Below are 17227 nucleotides of genomic sequence, written 5' to 3' on the forward strand. Positions count from 1 at the left end.
CAAACCTTTTATTTTGAAGGCCCTTTTTAATATGCTCCCTTTTTAATAAAAGAGTTTCACCATATAAAGCATCCTCATACCTTAACGCTCTTTTCACTTATTGACTTTTTAACACGTTAACGCGTCTATCGGGATGAGGGCATGCGACTAACGCACTGCACCACGACAAGCTCCAACTTTAGTTTTTTAACGCAACAAAAATAAGTTTGACCCGTGTGCTTCCGGAAATGCGTAAGCTTGTGAATTTTAACACACTGTATATACCCTACAAGGTGCGTTATAGCATTAACCACAAGGAAAAAAAAAAACACTTTGAAATACTTTGCTCTCATACAAATTTGTTGGAAGGGTGGAGGGGACAAAACATAAATTCACACAAAACACACGGTCACTTTTATTGATCACACAAAAACTTGATTCTTACAATGAATCTGATGAAGGGTATTTAACCTTTTCGACTAGCCACTTGTCTAAAATATTTTGATATGCACACACACTTAACTTAGTTAACTCACACTCTAAATATGGACTGCATTTAACTCTTCATCCATCACTGAACTTGACTCAATGCTCAACACTCAACACTCACTAAACTGGTTCTCTAATTTTAGGTAACTACACATGTGGGAGTGATATCATTGTGAAAGGAGGTTACTTTTTTTTTTTAAGATATAATTTCAACCTCAGGAGGAGGAACGATTTGTTGATTCTCTTTTTGTTTTTATTAGTCTTATAATTGGATCTACAACTGCGACTTCGGCGTTACAACTTTAAAAAATATTTGAATTAAGAAATTTCAAGCGTCACCCAATCGCGCCTGCCAATGGTAAGTGGTAGTGTAGCTAATTGAGGTAACATGGCGGTAATTGTTGTTGCAGTTTGATATCTACACCTTTAGTGTGTGTCCATTCACCTGCGAAGGCTTCCACCGGTAACTATTCTAACTATGTTGTGGTTGTCCATTTAGTAGCAACCATCCTCAGAATTTGTGAGTGAAATGATTTGATATCGAATAGTCTTCATTGTTGTTTTGATATCGGTTTCGCTTGTGAGGAACTCCGATTCTGCGACACCGAAATGTTCCCTTTTCCATTTTTCTCCAACATGAAAATGGAACACCAGTGTTGCCATGGTACCGACCTCTTCCCCAGTTGTGAAATACCATGTGAGGAACTTCACACAAATTCTCGACCATTACACCTTTGTCCCAAGAGTTATCAGACATTTCAACAGAGGTATCTCATCAATTCCTACCAATGGGGTGGAGCTTCCACCAAATCTCTGATATTTGTATATATTAGAAACGAAGGATTCATTGAATGGTTTACAGAAATGACAAGCTTCATGTTCGACATTGTGCCACAGTTTAAGGCCCTGCTTGTTTTATTGAGGTATATTATGGGATAGATCTATTATGACCTAAACTTTTGGAGGCTTCTTGATTTGAAAATATAAGCATGGGAATTGGGAAATTTTGATTAGTTGTAATTTTGCTCATATGGTTTTCTAATTTTTCTTTCGAGCATCGCATTTATGGTCATTCAATGCCATTTGGAAGCCAAACAACTGACTACAACAATTCGAGTACCCGCAGGTTTCTATGTTCCCCACAAGCTTTCGCCGATTTTTCGACATTGATTACAAATCTCGAGAAAAGTTTGTCAGTAGAGGATTCACATGTAGTTGTATTCAGAGGATCTTACGGCGGGAGTAAGTTGAAATATTTTGTTGGGCTGTGATCCTAATCTTTATACCTTCAAGTACTAATGATGTAATCACACTTACAAAAGGAAATTTAATGACAAATGCAATTTGTAGCGTTAGTTTCTTGGTTTCGATTAAAATACCCACACATTACAATCAGTGCAGCCTCGTCCTCAGCATTGAGTTTGCATTTCGATAATATCACGCCACCATAGAGTTTCAACAATAGTATGTTTTCAAGACTTCAAGGTATAAATTTCCTTATTATGAAAAAGTCACACTTTTGAGAGGATTTTTTAATCCATTTTAGGTTTCTTGTTACACATTCTTAATTTTGCATGGGAGAGTGAAAGTGAAAATTTCTTTAAAGTGATCAAAGGTTCCTGGAATGTTATAGATAACTTGACATACTCCGGACGGCCTAAAATCTCTGAGAAATGTGCTCAGATTTGCAGGTAACAACATTGACTCTTTATTAAATTCATGCCATAGTTCCATGTATCACAATACATGTGACTGGTAGGACCATGAAATTACATGTAGTCTGATGTATGTTTTAACATAAGAGACCTTCCTTGTTAAAGATCAAATTGCGATAATGATACTGTTAAGAATGTGGACGGGTGGTTCTATGATGCTTACTACACTAAATCCATGACAAATTATCCATTTCCGACCAACTTTGTTCAGCATTTGCTAGCGTATCTCATGGAGCAAGTGAATGCAACACCCCTTTTACATAAATACTGTATTCGTTTTGTTTTTTAAAGAAGTTTGCAGGAATTTGAATAGTGTACAATTTGAGTGTTTGAGAATTATTGAAATCACTAAATCCATTTATGTATTAAAAAATAAATTTTAAACAAACATTATTTCATCAATTTTTTTTGCCAATTCCAACTAAAACTTAAACAACATCTTTGTTAATTTGTATTAGCATAATTCATAAATAGCGGCTAAGTGATTATAATTTATTTATATTACTTTGTTGTCCCATGTAACCACAGACTTGCAAGGCTATAAATAATCCCTCTCGCAGTATAGCCCTCTTAAGTCAATTATACAATGCGGTAAACGTTTCTTATAGTTACACTAGGGAAGTAGTTTTTTTAACCTCGTGTTGATTGTGGATTTTGGGATGCCACAGACATGAGCGAAATCAATTAATTGATTTGACCCATGTCTCACTGATCCTTGAATATTCTGGGGATCCGCAACTCAGGGGTGATGCTCATGGAGATGATGACTACCAATTTCAGGTTGATGGTTACCAATTTCACGTTGAATAATGTGTTAGAAAATTTTACAGGGCAAGAGGAGAGGAGTCTGGCTTAGAAATCGATTGCGGAAAAGTCAAATTTAGTTGTGGCAAGGATATCACAATTTAATTGAAACAGAAATTTAACGCACATCAAAACAGAGTAAAACCAAAAAGGTTGTGGAAAATCTACTCATGAAGGTTTAAAACCATATCACAACAAACCATGCTTTAGATTATATTTGAAAACATAGTAAAAACACAAAAACATACTGCGATTTAAGCTTCATTAGGGTTGCAGAGTAACTATTTGTAAAACTCCCTAACACTGGTTTTCATGTTCTCATGTGGCCACCAATATTTCCTCCACGATTTTCTCGTCGCTACCTCTCAGACATACACACTCACTCCTCTCTACTTGCTCAATCATGCAAATGACTTTTACATTCATATTTATGAAAACATACAAATTTGACATTAATACATGACATAGCAAATAATTAATAGACAACATGAGCGATTTTACATAATAAATGCTTTTTTGAACTTGCAGTTGCTATGGAGTGTGGGTAACAGTGGTAGAGTAAATGTTTGCCCATACCTATTTACCAATAAGTACCTTAAACTCTTTGTTGTGTTGCGGAATGGTCAACCATGTACTTCTGCTCAGACTTTAGACCTTCCACCTGCAAACAAAATTGCAACCTACAAAAATACTTTTGACAAGTATGGTTGCTGTCAGAGTGTTTAACGCGATGGTTGGGATTAACATTTCGAACACTCCCCCCTAATCACAACTGCCGCCATTGACAATTACCAAACAATCTCTGACATAAACAAAACTTTCACGTGCCAATGAATTTGTGAAGATATCAACAAATTGTTCCTGTGACCTACAATGTTGCAACACAATTTCATCATTGTTAATCAACTCTCTGATAAAATGATATTTAGCATCAATATGATTGGTCCTCTTGTGAAAGACATAATTCTTTGACAATTCAATTGCAGAAGTGTTGTCACAGAAAATAGTTGCCATTTCCTCTTGGTTGTGGTGAATATCCCTCAACATCCTTCTCATCGAAACTGCCTAACACGCTGCTGTTGTTGTGGCGAAGTATTCAACTTCTGCTGTCCACAATGACACTATTGGCTGCTTCTTGGAGGTCCATGAAATGGCTTCAGAACCTAAATGAAAAACATATCCTGACATGCTTTTTCTGTCATCGACACTTCTGCCCAATCACTGTTAGTGTAACCAACCAGCTTGAAATCATCTGTTGTGACGTACAAAATACCATACTATTTTTTCCCATTCACATACCTTAGGATACTTTTTGTTGCTTCCCTATGTGTTTCCTTGGGTGTCTCCATGAACCTCGACACCACACTCGCTGCATACGTTATATTCAGCCTAGTGGTGGTCAAATACATCAAGCTGCCTATCATGCTTTTGTATAATGTCGGATTGACATCGTTGATGCAATATTCTTTGCTCAACTTCAACCCCATGACAGTTGGAGATGGTGCAGGCTTGATGTTCTGTAGATTAAACCTCTCCAAAATGTCTGCCACATACTTTGCTTGAGAAATAAAAATTCCATTTTATGTTTGCTTCACTTCTATGCCCAAAAAATCTTAACAACCCCAAGTCAGTCATTACAAGTTCACTTTTCATGACTTCTTTGAAATCAGCGATGAGAAAATCATCATTGCCTTTAAAAATAAAATCATTTACATATAAGACAATGATAAGTATCTTACCGTCACTCTCTTTGATGTAGAGAGTAGGCTCACCGTCAAATTTGTCGAAACCACTGTCCAACAAGTAAGCATCTATCCTGTTATACCATGCACATGGTGCTTGCTTAAGCCCATAAAGAGCTTTCCTCAATCGATGCACTTTGTCTTCTTTGCCTTCAACCTCATAACTAGGTGGTTGCACAACATACACTTCCTCTTTCAGCACTCCATTAAAAAACGTTGATTTTACATCCATTTGATACACTTTCCATTTATGGTGCGCAACAGTCGCCACAACTGTACACATTGTCTCCATCCTCACAACTGGCGCAAATGTATTCGCATAATCTCTTCTATGTTTTTGCTTGTATCCTTTGAAAAGTAGCCTTGATTTATGCCTTTCAATCTTATTATTGACATTGCTCTTGGTCCTATAGACCCACTTCTCTCCAATGACTTATTTTCCTTGCGGAGGGTTCACTAAATCTCATGTGTCATTCTTTTCTATTGCTCCTATTTATTCCTCCATTTCTACAACCCATTTTTCTTCTTTGAATGCATCCAAAAAATGGATTGGGTCATCTACATGACAAAATAATGCAAATAAGGAATTCAGACTAGCATTACTATCAACTTCATCTTGCTCATAAATTTCATTTAAATTTATGAATTTTCGTCTTCTTGTGCTTGTTGAAGATGGGCTTGACATGTGACTTGGTATTGCGCTTTACAGTGTGCTTGGAGAAGCACTTTCTTCACTGCGCGACACTATCATATTATTTGTTAACAGTGTTACTTGTTGCTTACGTTGTTGTGCTTGAATAGGAGAAGAGGGAGTCACTGCCGAGGAATTGCTTGTTGTTGTCAATTCCTCTTTGTCCTCATGTAGTATACATGCTTTCACATTGACTGTTCCATCCCATGCTTCCTCTTCTATGAGCTGCACATCTTTGTTGATTATGATCTTCTTGGTTGATGGCTTGTAGAGCTTGTATGCCTTGGATTCATCCCGATATCGAACAAATATGCATTTCTCCCCCTTGCTGTCCAACTTCTTCCTCAACGCATTTGGGATATGTGCACATGCCACACATCCAAAAAATCTCATGTGAGTGACACTATGATTTCTTCCACTCCATGTCTCTTTAGGAACCACATTCTAGATGCTTTTGGTTGGACATCTATTCATGATATACACTGTGAAAGTGACAACTTCAACCCAATAATAATTTGGCAAACGCTTTGCATTCAACATACTCATTTTAATACATTAATTTCTACATAACGATTAATTAATATATTAATTATTATATTAATTAATTATAAATATTAATTATTTATAATTATTAATATAATTTGGTTCATATATTAATTTAATTTATATATAGAAATTGATATATTTCCTTAGTATTTCTTCAAGAATTAATTTATGATCCCTTCCTTTATTATAGCTGCTCCTTTAACCTAATTATTTCCTTTTTAAGACTTTAATATAATAATTTCTATATAATTATTAATTAATATATTAATTATTATATCGATCAATTATAAATATTTATTATTTATAATTATTAATATGAATTAATATATTAAATTAATTTATATAGAAATTAATATATTTTGGTTCAGTCAATCTTTTATAAAAAATTTTAGTATTAGTTCTTTTTCCTTCTTATTCTATAGGTTATGAACCTTGTTATTAAAATTAAAAATTTTAATAAAATTTCTATTAAATAAATAAAAATAATTTTATTAAAAATTGAAAAAAAATAAAAATAAAATTATAATAATTTTAGATTCAGCCTACCTGTGCTGCTCCTTAAAAATGTTACCCTCATGAGTATTTATCCTTTCCATTCTGCTCTTCTTTTATCATCATTCTCATACCCTGATGATGGATCCCATTTGGGATTCGAAACATTGGTGTAAAAATATTCTTACTGTGGATTCTCCGGTCAATAATTCAAAAGGTCCTAGTCTTCCTTTCAACCACACCATTTTGTTGAGGTGTATACCTTGTTGTAAATTTCTTGTGAATTCCATGCTCCTTGCAAAGTTGAAGGAAGTCATTTGAGATGTATTCACCACCTCTGTCATTCCTTAAGACTTTGATGTAGTGTCCACTTTGTTTCTCAACAAGAGCCTTGTATTAGCAAAAGCGCTTAATGATCCAGATTTAAACAAGAACACAAAATATTATAGAGATAACCATAAACACAGAGATGCAACAGAAATAATACTTCATTTCATTAATGTAAAATACTGAAATATGCTTACAAACAGAAATGGAAACAAACCAACTAGGGCGATGGTAGTTTACCTCTGAGAAGAGATGTGGCAGCTACATGCCTCTGAACTGTCTTACAATGAGGCTCAAGGGCCTTTTTATTATTGAACAATAAGAGGAAACCCTAAACAACCAAAACCATAACCCGAGGAGATGTAACACCAAGAGTTTATGGGTCCCGTTGGGGTGAGTTGGACAACCAACTTCTCGGGGTCATGACTTGGTCATATTATCTCCATTTGACGTGCATGATAGCCTGTTGGAAAGATCCCTTCAAGGACTATGACGAAAAAGACGATTTTAGACAAAAATATCGCTCACGGTAGATTTCCAAAAAAACGTCATTTAGGGCTTCAAAACGGCTCCGGAAGTTTAGGACCCAAAAAACGGCTAAAAATAGTACACTGTGCTACAATTAAGGAAATTGAAAAACTGAAAGAAGTAATGGTGGGGGTCGAAGTGGAATTGGCGGGTCGCCACCAATATCCACCTAGATCACTCAAACACTTCACTTTTCTATTTTAGGTGATAGACCCATGTCTTCCTTGTGTAGTCATCTATGAAAGTAAATAAATAATGGCTGCCACCAATTGATGGTGTTTGCATTGGTCCACATAAATCTGAATGGACAATCTCCAAAGGTGCCTTCGCCCTTATTGAATTTCCTGCTGGAAATATCTCTTTATGTGGCTTGCCTGAGATACATCCTTCACATAGGCTGTGCGGTTTTTCTATGAGTGGAAATCCCTTCACCATGCTTTTCCTATGCAGCAAAGTCAAACCTCCAAAGTTGAGATGTCCAAATCTAAAATGCCATAACCGATTTTCATCTTTGACCTTTTCTTGATAGTTTACTTGTGTGACAATTGCGACATTTATTTCATTCTCTTCTGAATTCATTGACATTTTTGCTTGTGCACCTTCTTCCTTCAAATCTAATCTTATATTTAGGGGAAACATTCTATTGTTTGTCATCTGAAACTTTGCAATCAGTTGTCTGCTTGGAGGCTTTTCCAAAATTGTGCACACATCATTTTTGAAGAAGACATTGTAGCCATTTTGCATGAGCTGTCCAATGCTTATGAGGTTGTGCTTCAGACTAGTGACAAAGTAAACATCTAAGATGTACCTCTTCTTCCCCTTCTTTGTTAAGATATAAACTCTTCCTTTACCAATGACAGAAACTTTGCTATCAGTCCCTAATGTCACTTCAGATTTCACACTTTCATCTAGATTGGAAAACATTTCTATGTTCCCTAACACGTGGTTGCTACACCCTGAATCTAGATGCCATATATCACTTTGTTTTTCTTGTGCTACATTACAAGCTAAAAACATGCTATCATGGTTCTAATTTTCTTTTGTGAAATTTACACTTGGTTTTTTACTAATGTCATATTGCTTATTTCTACATTGATTTACATAATGACCATGCTTCTTACAGTAATGACATTGAACATGAGATTTATCATACCTCTAACATCGTGCTTGATTTTTGCTTAGGCCTTGACTTGGATTTTTAATGTTGTCCCTTCCACTTGTGCTTGAAGGGCTGCTTCTTCCACCTCTGTGTGGGCTTCTTCATCTTCCTCTAGCATATGATCTTCCTCTGCCTTGACCTTGACCAAATGAAACTTGTGTCTTGAAGGCGTGCTCCAAAGAGGAGCTTGCTTCTCTATTCAGTCTATGTTCATGAGAAACCATTGATACATGAAGCTCAACCACTAAGAACTATGAGAGATCCTTTGTCTCTTCTATGGCCACAACAATGCCATCAAACCTTGTTGGCAAACTTCTCAAAACTTTCTCAACTATTCCCCTTTCCTCAAGTGTCTCACCACGAGACATGATTTGAGTAACTAACCTTATTACATGTGTGAAAAATGAGTCTACATTCTCAGACTCTTTCATACAAAGTGTTTCAGAATCTCTTCTCAACATTTGCATTTTTGTTGTCTTGACTTTTTCCATTCCTTGGTAGGTTGTCTGGAGGGTGTCCCATGCTTTCTTTGACTTCATTTCTACTGCAACCCTTGGGAAAAGACTTTCATCCACTTCTTAAAAAATGTAGAAGAGGCTTTTGCATCCTTCTTCCTGTTGTCCCTCAACAAATCCCTTTCTTCTTGAGACAAGGCATTGTATGCTATTGCATTTGCTGGTTCTTGAAAACCATTCTCCACCAAATCCCAAATGTCTTGAGAAGAAAACAGGGCCTTCATTGTAATAGCCCAATAATCATAATTTTTTCCATTAAAGTGGGGTATCTGAGGATTATTCAAGCTTGTGCTTGATGTTTCCATTTCTGAGCATAAAAAGAAACTTTCTACCTGCTGGTAAATATGCTCAAAACAATATGCCCTAAAAACAATTTTTAATTTCTAGCAAAAACAATTTTTTTTACACTAACAAAGTTTAACATGCTCTGATACCATGTTAGAAAATTTCATAGGGGTAGAGGAGAGGAGTCTATCTAAGAAATCGGTTGTGGCAAAGTCAACTTTAGTTGCGGCAAGGATATCGCAACTACACAAAGGCTTAATTGAAATAAAAATTTAACACACAACAAAACAGAGTAAAACCAAAAAGGTTGCGGTAAATCTACTCATGAAGGTTTAAAACCATATCACAAAAAACTATGCTTTAGATTATATTTCAAAACATAGGAAAATACATTCACGTGATAAATGAAGGCTACAACTCTAAGCAAAAAACAAAAACTTACTGCGATTTATGCTTCACTGGGGTTACAGAGTAACTGTTTGTAAAACTCTGTAAAACTGGTTTTCATGCGCGCACCAATATTTCCTCCATGATTTTATCCTCACTACCTCTTAAACTTAGACACTCGACTCCTCTCTACTTGCTCAACCATGCAAATGAATTTTACATTCATATTTCTCTCAGCATACAAATTTGACATTAATACATGACATAGAAAATAATTAATAGACAACATGGGCGATTTTACATAATAAATGGTTTTATGAACTTGCAGGTGTTGTGGAGTGTGGGTAACAGTCGCAGAGTAAATGTTTTCCGATGACTATTTACCAAAATTCATTAAGTACCTTAAACTCTCTGCTTGGTTGCATAATGGTCTTAGACTTACACACTCGACTTCTCTCTACTTTCTCAACCATGCAAATTACTTTTACATTGATATTTATCTCAACATACAAATTTGACATTAATACATGACAAAGAAAATAATTAATAAACAGCATGGGCAATTTTACATAATAAATGGTTTTATGAACTTGTAGGTGTTGTGAAGTGTGTGTAACAGCCACGGAATAAATGTTTGCCCATACCTATTTACCAAAATTTATTAAGTACCTTAAACTCTCCGCTGTTTTGCAGAATGGTCACCGATGTACTTCTGCTCAGACTTTAGTCCTTTTGTTTGCAAACAAAATCACAACCTGCAAAAATACTTTTGACAAGTATGGATGTTGTCAAAGTGTTTAATGCAGTGGTTGGGATTAATATTTCCAACATAATTTTAAGAGGTTATTATTATTTCTTTTGAAAAATGCTTACAATACCATAATCACCACGTGGTATGGAATGCATTAAATGTCCAACAATGAATATGGGATTTAGTTTTTTATAAATTTTTGTTGGTAACTTTTGGTGAATTGGTAATTTGTTAAAGTAATTTAGGTAAGGTGTACTATTAAATTTAAGGATAAATTAGATTTCCATTATATCAAAAATATATGCAATGTTAAGTTAATTAATTAAATATATCAATAACTTATCACTGAAACCAGAAATCCCAAATCCGAAATCCCAAAAAACCCACATAAAAATCTCTATCCAAAAATCATAAACCCTACTGAGAAGCTCATGGGAAATCTCTATCCCAAGTTTCACTTGCTATTAGAAATTGGTTACTTAACATAATACACACCCGGATTAAAGCATTGCAAGAAAATTCAATCCATGATTTTCCCTAATGTTCAACCTACTCAGAAAATATTCCCAAATCCTACTCATACTAGTGAGGTCATTTTTTTTTTTTTCACTTTAGTCATGTCCATCCATTTCTGGAGTATTTCCAAAATAAAAAATCCTAACCATGCTTTACCCCAAATGATCAACTTATGCCCATTCAATGATTAATTATCTCAAAATTTGAAGTCATTCTTTTTGTTTCAAGATAGGATTTATCAATTGCAGTTTAATGTTTCCTTCATTTCCAAACCATTATACTGTAGGTTTGTCTATAAATTGTTGTACCCATGGCTGACGACCCAACTACCAGTATGTTTCTTTATTTGACTTTCTATTGAAAAGACAAAGGAGTAAAGGCACAAAATTTCACACACACAATAACAGGAGTCGTGGATCTTCTATCGATAAAAAAAGTTTATTTGACTTCATTACAATGAACCTGGTGAAGGGTATTTAAAATTTGTCGTCTAGTGACTTTCCTAAGCTAACTTAATCTACAAACACACTCTAAATTCCACTTTACCCAAAACATGATTTAACTGGAAGTTACTCAACTTGAATGAGTTAACTAACTCTCCAAATTTAGCTAATTCTTGCATACATGGGTAATTACAATTTCCAACACTCCCCCTTAATTGCGGCCATATGACTTAACATAAATCAAAATGACCCAACTATGTCTACTAGACTTAAAATAGAGATTGACTCACACTATTACACAAAGGGCACTTTTAAGACATTTTTTTAAGACAAAATAAATCTTTTGTCTTAAAAAGTCGCTCTTTATTTTAGTTATTTTACATTAAAATTTAATATCAATCGAATTGTCTTAAATACAAAATTTAAGACAAAAATATTTTAAGACAAAACTTTATAGTTAAGACAAGCAATTTGAGACAAAACTTTATATTTAAGACAAAACTTCATATTTAATACAAAAACAATTTGGGACAAAAATATTTGAAGACAATTTTTTTATTTAACACAAAAATAGTTTGAAACGAAAATATTTTAAGACAAAACTTTATATTTTAGAAAATTAGCAATTAAGAAAAAACTATATCGATTTAAGACAATATTATCTAACACTTGCAAAATTGACTCTCGCAGTGCGCCCTAAGTTTGTCAGCTTGTGGGCTACTACTGTCTCATGCCTATACCAAGGTTTCTATTTCACTTACCATTCACGTTATCTTATATAAATACAACAAATTGTTGGGTTCTTAGTTTTGTGGAGGTAGCCGACTCTGAAGAATGTGACAACTTTTCTTGGCAATATTTATTGGACATTAATTCCTCTTTTGTCCCTTTGATCTCTGCAACTTGTCTATCGTTGCATTTAGGAAGTTTGCAAAATTATTCCATGAGTGGATAGGGGATAATTATATTTTTAATTTTTGAAAAGAGATATTAAAACCACATGAAATTTAATCATATCAATTTCGTTATTTTATATTATATTTTCCCCTTTTATTAATCATTTTTAATTAAATATAAATTAAAATATGCTAATTATATTATTTTTCTAATTAATTATAAGATTAAAATACAACATTTTGAAAAGTTAGAATATTTTTAACTAATTTTTAAGTATATAATTTAATGTATATTTATTTGAAAATTATATAAAAAATTACATAAAAGTAATAAATTAAAGATAATTTGATTTCAAAACAATTAAAATATACATACCACATTATAAAAATAGAACTACATCGAACGTGTTTCTCTATGGGCTTTGGCTGGGCAGATTTTGTCAATCAGAGCATTTAATTTTCATCTTACTCTATGAAATCATTTTTTACCACATGGCAGGATCTCGCAACTCCTGGATTTCATCTCCGACTTCAGTCTTCTCTTTCATCGGTTGTCTCAAGTTCGAGTCTCAGGATGTGTTTTCAGTCTCAGTGCAACCCGCAGTTGCAATGCAACACTAGTGCGAGCCCAAGGGTGAGGAATATTGAAAATGATACCTTGATTGAAGGTTTGGTTCCATCATCTATTAGGCACGTTGAGGTATGGTATTAGGATTTCAAGAATTAGGTGTGCAATTTGTTTGTAGATGATGCATCATCTTGTTCATGGGTGCAATTTTGCTCTTGCCCACGAGTGGTGTTGGGCTGTGGAAAAGGTATGTTTTATCCTCATAATAGCTTAAATTAATAATCTGTCTTGATGTGTTTATCTTCGTTTTAGGAATAAATATTGAGGAAACAATGGTAGAAGCTGGATAAACTGATCATTAATGAATTGGGTAAATCTAGACGTGAAAAACTAACTTTCACTATCTTTATATGCAAGAACATGAATTGAACGATTGTTGTTCAAATGACAGGAACAACAACGACCAAGAAAGGAAAAAGATAAAAATGGCAACGGAAGATCATGAGGGTTAATTCTATTGTGCAATGAAATTAGATTGTCGGTTGCGAAATCCTCAAGATCACCTGATCCCATGTATTCGCTTTTATCCATTTATCTTTCCAAGGTTATATAAAGCCATCAGGCGAAATGAACAACTAGTTATAAGTTTTAAGATTGTAACTATTCATTTTGGACAAAGAGTACTTTCATTACTGTGACGCTGTAACTCTATTATCAAGTTTAATGAAGAAGACTATGTTTTACCTATAATCACATTCTGAGTGTCTTTTGGTAGTGACTCCTGAAGACTTTGGGCCCAGTTGATAGGAGTTTTATTGCTTTAATTGTGTCATATTTATTTAGGATTATTCCTATAATCATTTATTACTGTTAGTTTGTGAAATTAGAATTATTCTGATTATTATGAGTATTGATGATCATGATTTGATTTTGTTGTTCAAACTAGATTCTAGAGTTTTCCGTGTTTTATATTTGCGCGTTTATCTTTATCGAATTGATCATATTGATTTCATTATTCGATTGTTGTTCATTTTGAAGTAGTATTACTAGAGATCTCAAGCTTATAGTTGATTTCTTTCGAAGTGATGTTTGCATAGTTACTTTATGTTCAATTGCTGTAGCTTTCCTTCATGCTAAATGAATTATTGTCAATACGAGTTTGATTTGCTAAGAGTGATTCCTTTTACTTGCATTCCGATTCAGTTCTTTCCATAACAGATAAAAGTAGATTTGGAAATGCTTTAAATATTTATTTTAGAATTGTTTTGGATTGAACTTCGAGAATGAGATATTAATCATTGCAATGATTCTAAATCATTTCATTATGAATTAGCCTTTGAATTCACTTGCATAGACAGTGTTGAACTCTCTTGAAATAAACAAACTTACCCTGGGTTGATGATTAATGTAGGTATTAAGATTGCTTGTAACAATCATCTTAGTGCACCAACATTTTGGCGCCATTGCCAGGGAGAATGTTTCAAAGTGATTTCTTTTTATTTTGTTGTATAAGAATTGGGTTTTAAAAACGGGTGGTAAGAACCTGCGCCACCAACAAGTAAAGTGCTTGCTCATCAGCCCGCTTTTCAGCAAATGCATAGAGGTTAAATAGGAGTAGGTTTTTTTTTTTTTTTTTAATGAATGGCTAGGAATAAAAAGATAGAAAAAGATCATAACCCCCTACCTAAATCCACAAAACCCAAGGGATCAGTGAGCCTTGGCATATCAACTTTTACAGACAAAATCATAAGTAAAGAAGAGTCTTAAGCATCAGTAGGACCCCACACTATATTTGGAAAAAAACCCTACTATAATCCCTCAGGCAACAGGCTCACCATCTACAACCTACGTTGAGATTCATAGCCAAATTGGAGGATCATAATAGAGCCTTCAAGTTACAGAAAATTTACATTCTGATCCTTTACAGGAGGGAAAATCATGCAATTTAAGAGAAGGAGAGGGAGAAACTAGTGGAACTGCTAAGGCAGAGCCACATTTGTTTGAATTAGGATCTCATGTGATCCTAGATCTGGGCAGTGTTGCAAAACCATATCGGATTAAGAATACTCCGCATACTCAAATAGCACCCCCTGAAGTCCCAGAAGGATATTGGCACATTTTTGACTAAATGGCAAATCAACCTCAAGGATAGACCTCGACATTGGAATACCCCATAGTCGATCCAGTAGCCAATGCCTCGATGAAAGCTATTCCCTTGAAAAACCTTCCAACCTTTCATGGGATGAAAACAGAGGATTTGGATGCCTTCTTATTCGAGTTTGATGTCCTATCAAGAGGATGCGATTATACCATTGACCCTCAAAAACTGAAGTTGTTCCCTTCTGCCCTAAAAGGAGCAGCTTTGAGGTGGTTCATGGGTTTATGTGGACGCACTATTAACTCTTGGGATGAAATGAAAACTTCTTTTCTCACAAAATATCAGGACTGTTATAGGACTAGGGAATTAAAAGATGAAATCTTTAAGATGTCTGCAAAGGATAATGAAACTTTAGAAGAATATGTCAAATGGTTTCACTACAATTTTCAGAGATCCCCTTACTCTACATTATCAAAAGAAGTCCTGGAAGCCTTCTTAATTAAAGGAATGAAAGAGGAGTGGATAGAAACTATAAATTTGATGGGGAGGGGAGACATTTCTCAAGAGGATTATGATGAAATCGTTCACTTGTGTATAAGGTGTTTGCGAGTTAGTACACGCACCAGGTTAGGAAGCTGAGATCTTACCACTAGAGGAAGAAAACTGCATAGTGGAGGTGTAACAAGAATGGAAATCGGTAACGTCCTGGAGAACTTCAAGACAGACATCCTGGGCACCCTTACAACGCAGTTGGACGTCCTGCAGGCCAAACAGAAGCAAGCCTTAGCAGAATAGAACTTGGCCATTTTTTTCCCACGCTGCCGGAAGAAGCACAACCAATGAGAGTGTCCATTGGACATGGTCCAAACATACGGTATCTGCACCAGGGACCATGCCACTGAGCAGTGTCCATCACTTCCAGGGCTGAGAGTAGTTTTTAAAGAAGTAGAAGAAGAGACAAAACCTGTATACCTAATGAATCAACATCAACAGTGGCAAGGCCGACCCACAGGTATGTCACAAGACACATCTTAGTTCTTTCCTTATTCGTCATTTAATCAATAGCAGAATTCCAGAGCAGTGTGGCAAGGTCAATCACCTTTCTCAAATTGGTAGTCCCAACCATTTCATATGTCACCTTGGCCAACTTAGTTCTTTCTGGGTAATGGTTGGCCAAATTCTCCTTTTACTCCTTTTTGGCAAAGTAATCCATACCCATCCCAGTGGCCTACCTCTACTTCACAAAATTTGAACTGGTCTCCAAATTGGGAGTGACCTCTAGGAATAACTAATCCTCCTATGCAGACATGTCCTCAACCTCAACCTACATTATCAACCCCATATCCATTACAGCAAAATCCACAGCCCCTTTTGCGTCCCCAACTACCAACTCAACCAAATCCAAACCCCAATAATAGACCGGTTCAGCTGATACAAATTGTTGAAAACTTAGATTATGAGACTGAAAAAAAAGAATGTTGTGAACTTAGAGTGAGGTCAGGATGCATTATCACTCTTGAGGAAGATAGAGACCAACCACAAATCAAGTTATAAACCCCACATGTACATACACCATTGACTGTGGCTGACACAAAAATAAAACAAGGAGGAGATATAGTTGAGCATAAAGATCCTGAAAAACTCATAGTTACCTCTCCCCCGTTCCCTGAAAGATTAATAATACCTAAACCAGTTGTTTATCCAGACTTTGATCTCGTAGGGGAACTGAAAAATATTTGTATTAAAATTCCTCTGGTCCAGGCCATCCAAGATATTCCTATTTATGCTAAAACAATTAAACAACTATGCGTGAAAAATCCTGTGAGGAAAGTAAAAGCTTCATCCACTATTCATGTCATGGGGACCTTGTCTGATTTTCTCTTGGGCGGGGAAACACCGATAAAATATGAAGATCCTGGGAATCCCATAGTTATAGTCCAAATATATGGCCACTCCTTTCCAAACACATTAGTTGACTTGGGTGCAACCATTAACATCTTAACAACAGAAACCTGTAAGACACTTGGTATCATAGCCCTGGAACCAATGACCACCCTGCTAGAACTTGCTGATCATTTGGTGGTAAGACCAGAGGGAACTTTACAAGATATTATGGTTTCTGTTGATTCATGAGAATACCCAGTAGATTTTCTCTTCATAAACCCAAAAATTTGATTAGATGGGCACCCTTTAATTTTGGGCTGAGCTTGGCTAGCAATAGCAAATGCTTACATAGGTTGCCGAGAGGGCAGCATGACCATTGCTAAGGGGGACGCTGTAAAAAATCTTGTTTTAT

The 17227-nt window shown here is 35.2% G+C and overlaps 1 pseudogene; it reads left to right on the plus strand.

Moving 5' to 3' along the window:
* Positions 1-227: 227 nt before the first annotated feature.
* LOC149221475 (uncharacterized) lies at positions 228-13338 on the plus strand (annotated as a pseudogene).
* Positions 13339-17227: the final 3889 nt, after the last annotated feature.

This window comes from Pinus tabuliformis, chromosome Q (genome assembly GCF_031772625.1).
Source record: "Pinus tabuliformis cultivar Carrire ecotype Pingquan chromosome Q, CPIR1, whole genome shotgun sequence".
In the NCBI taxonomy this organism is placed as follows: Eukaryota; Viridiplantae; Streptophyta; class Pinopsida; order Pinales; family Pinaceae; genus Pinus; species Pinus tabuliformis.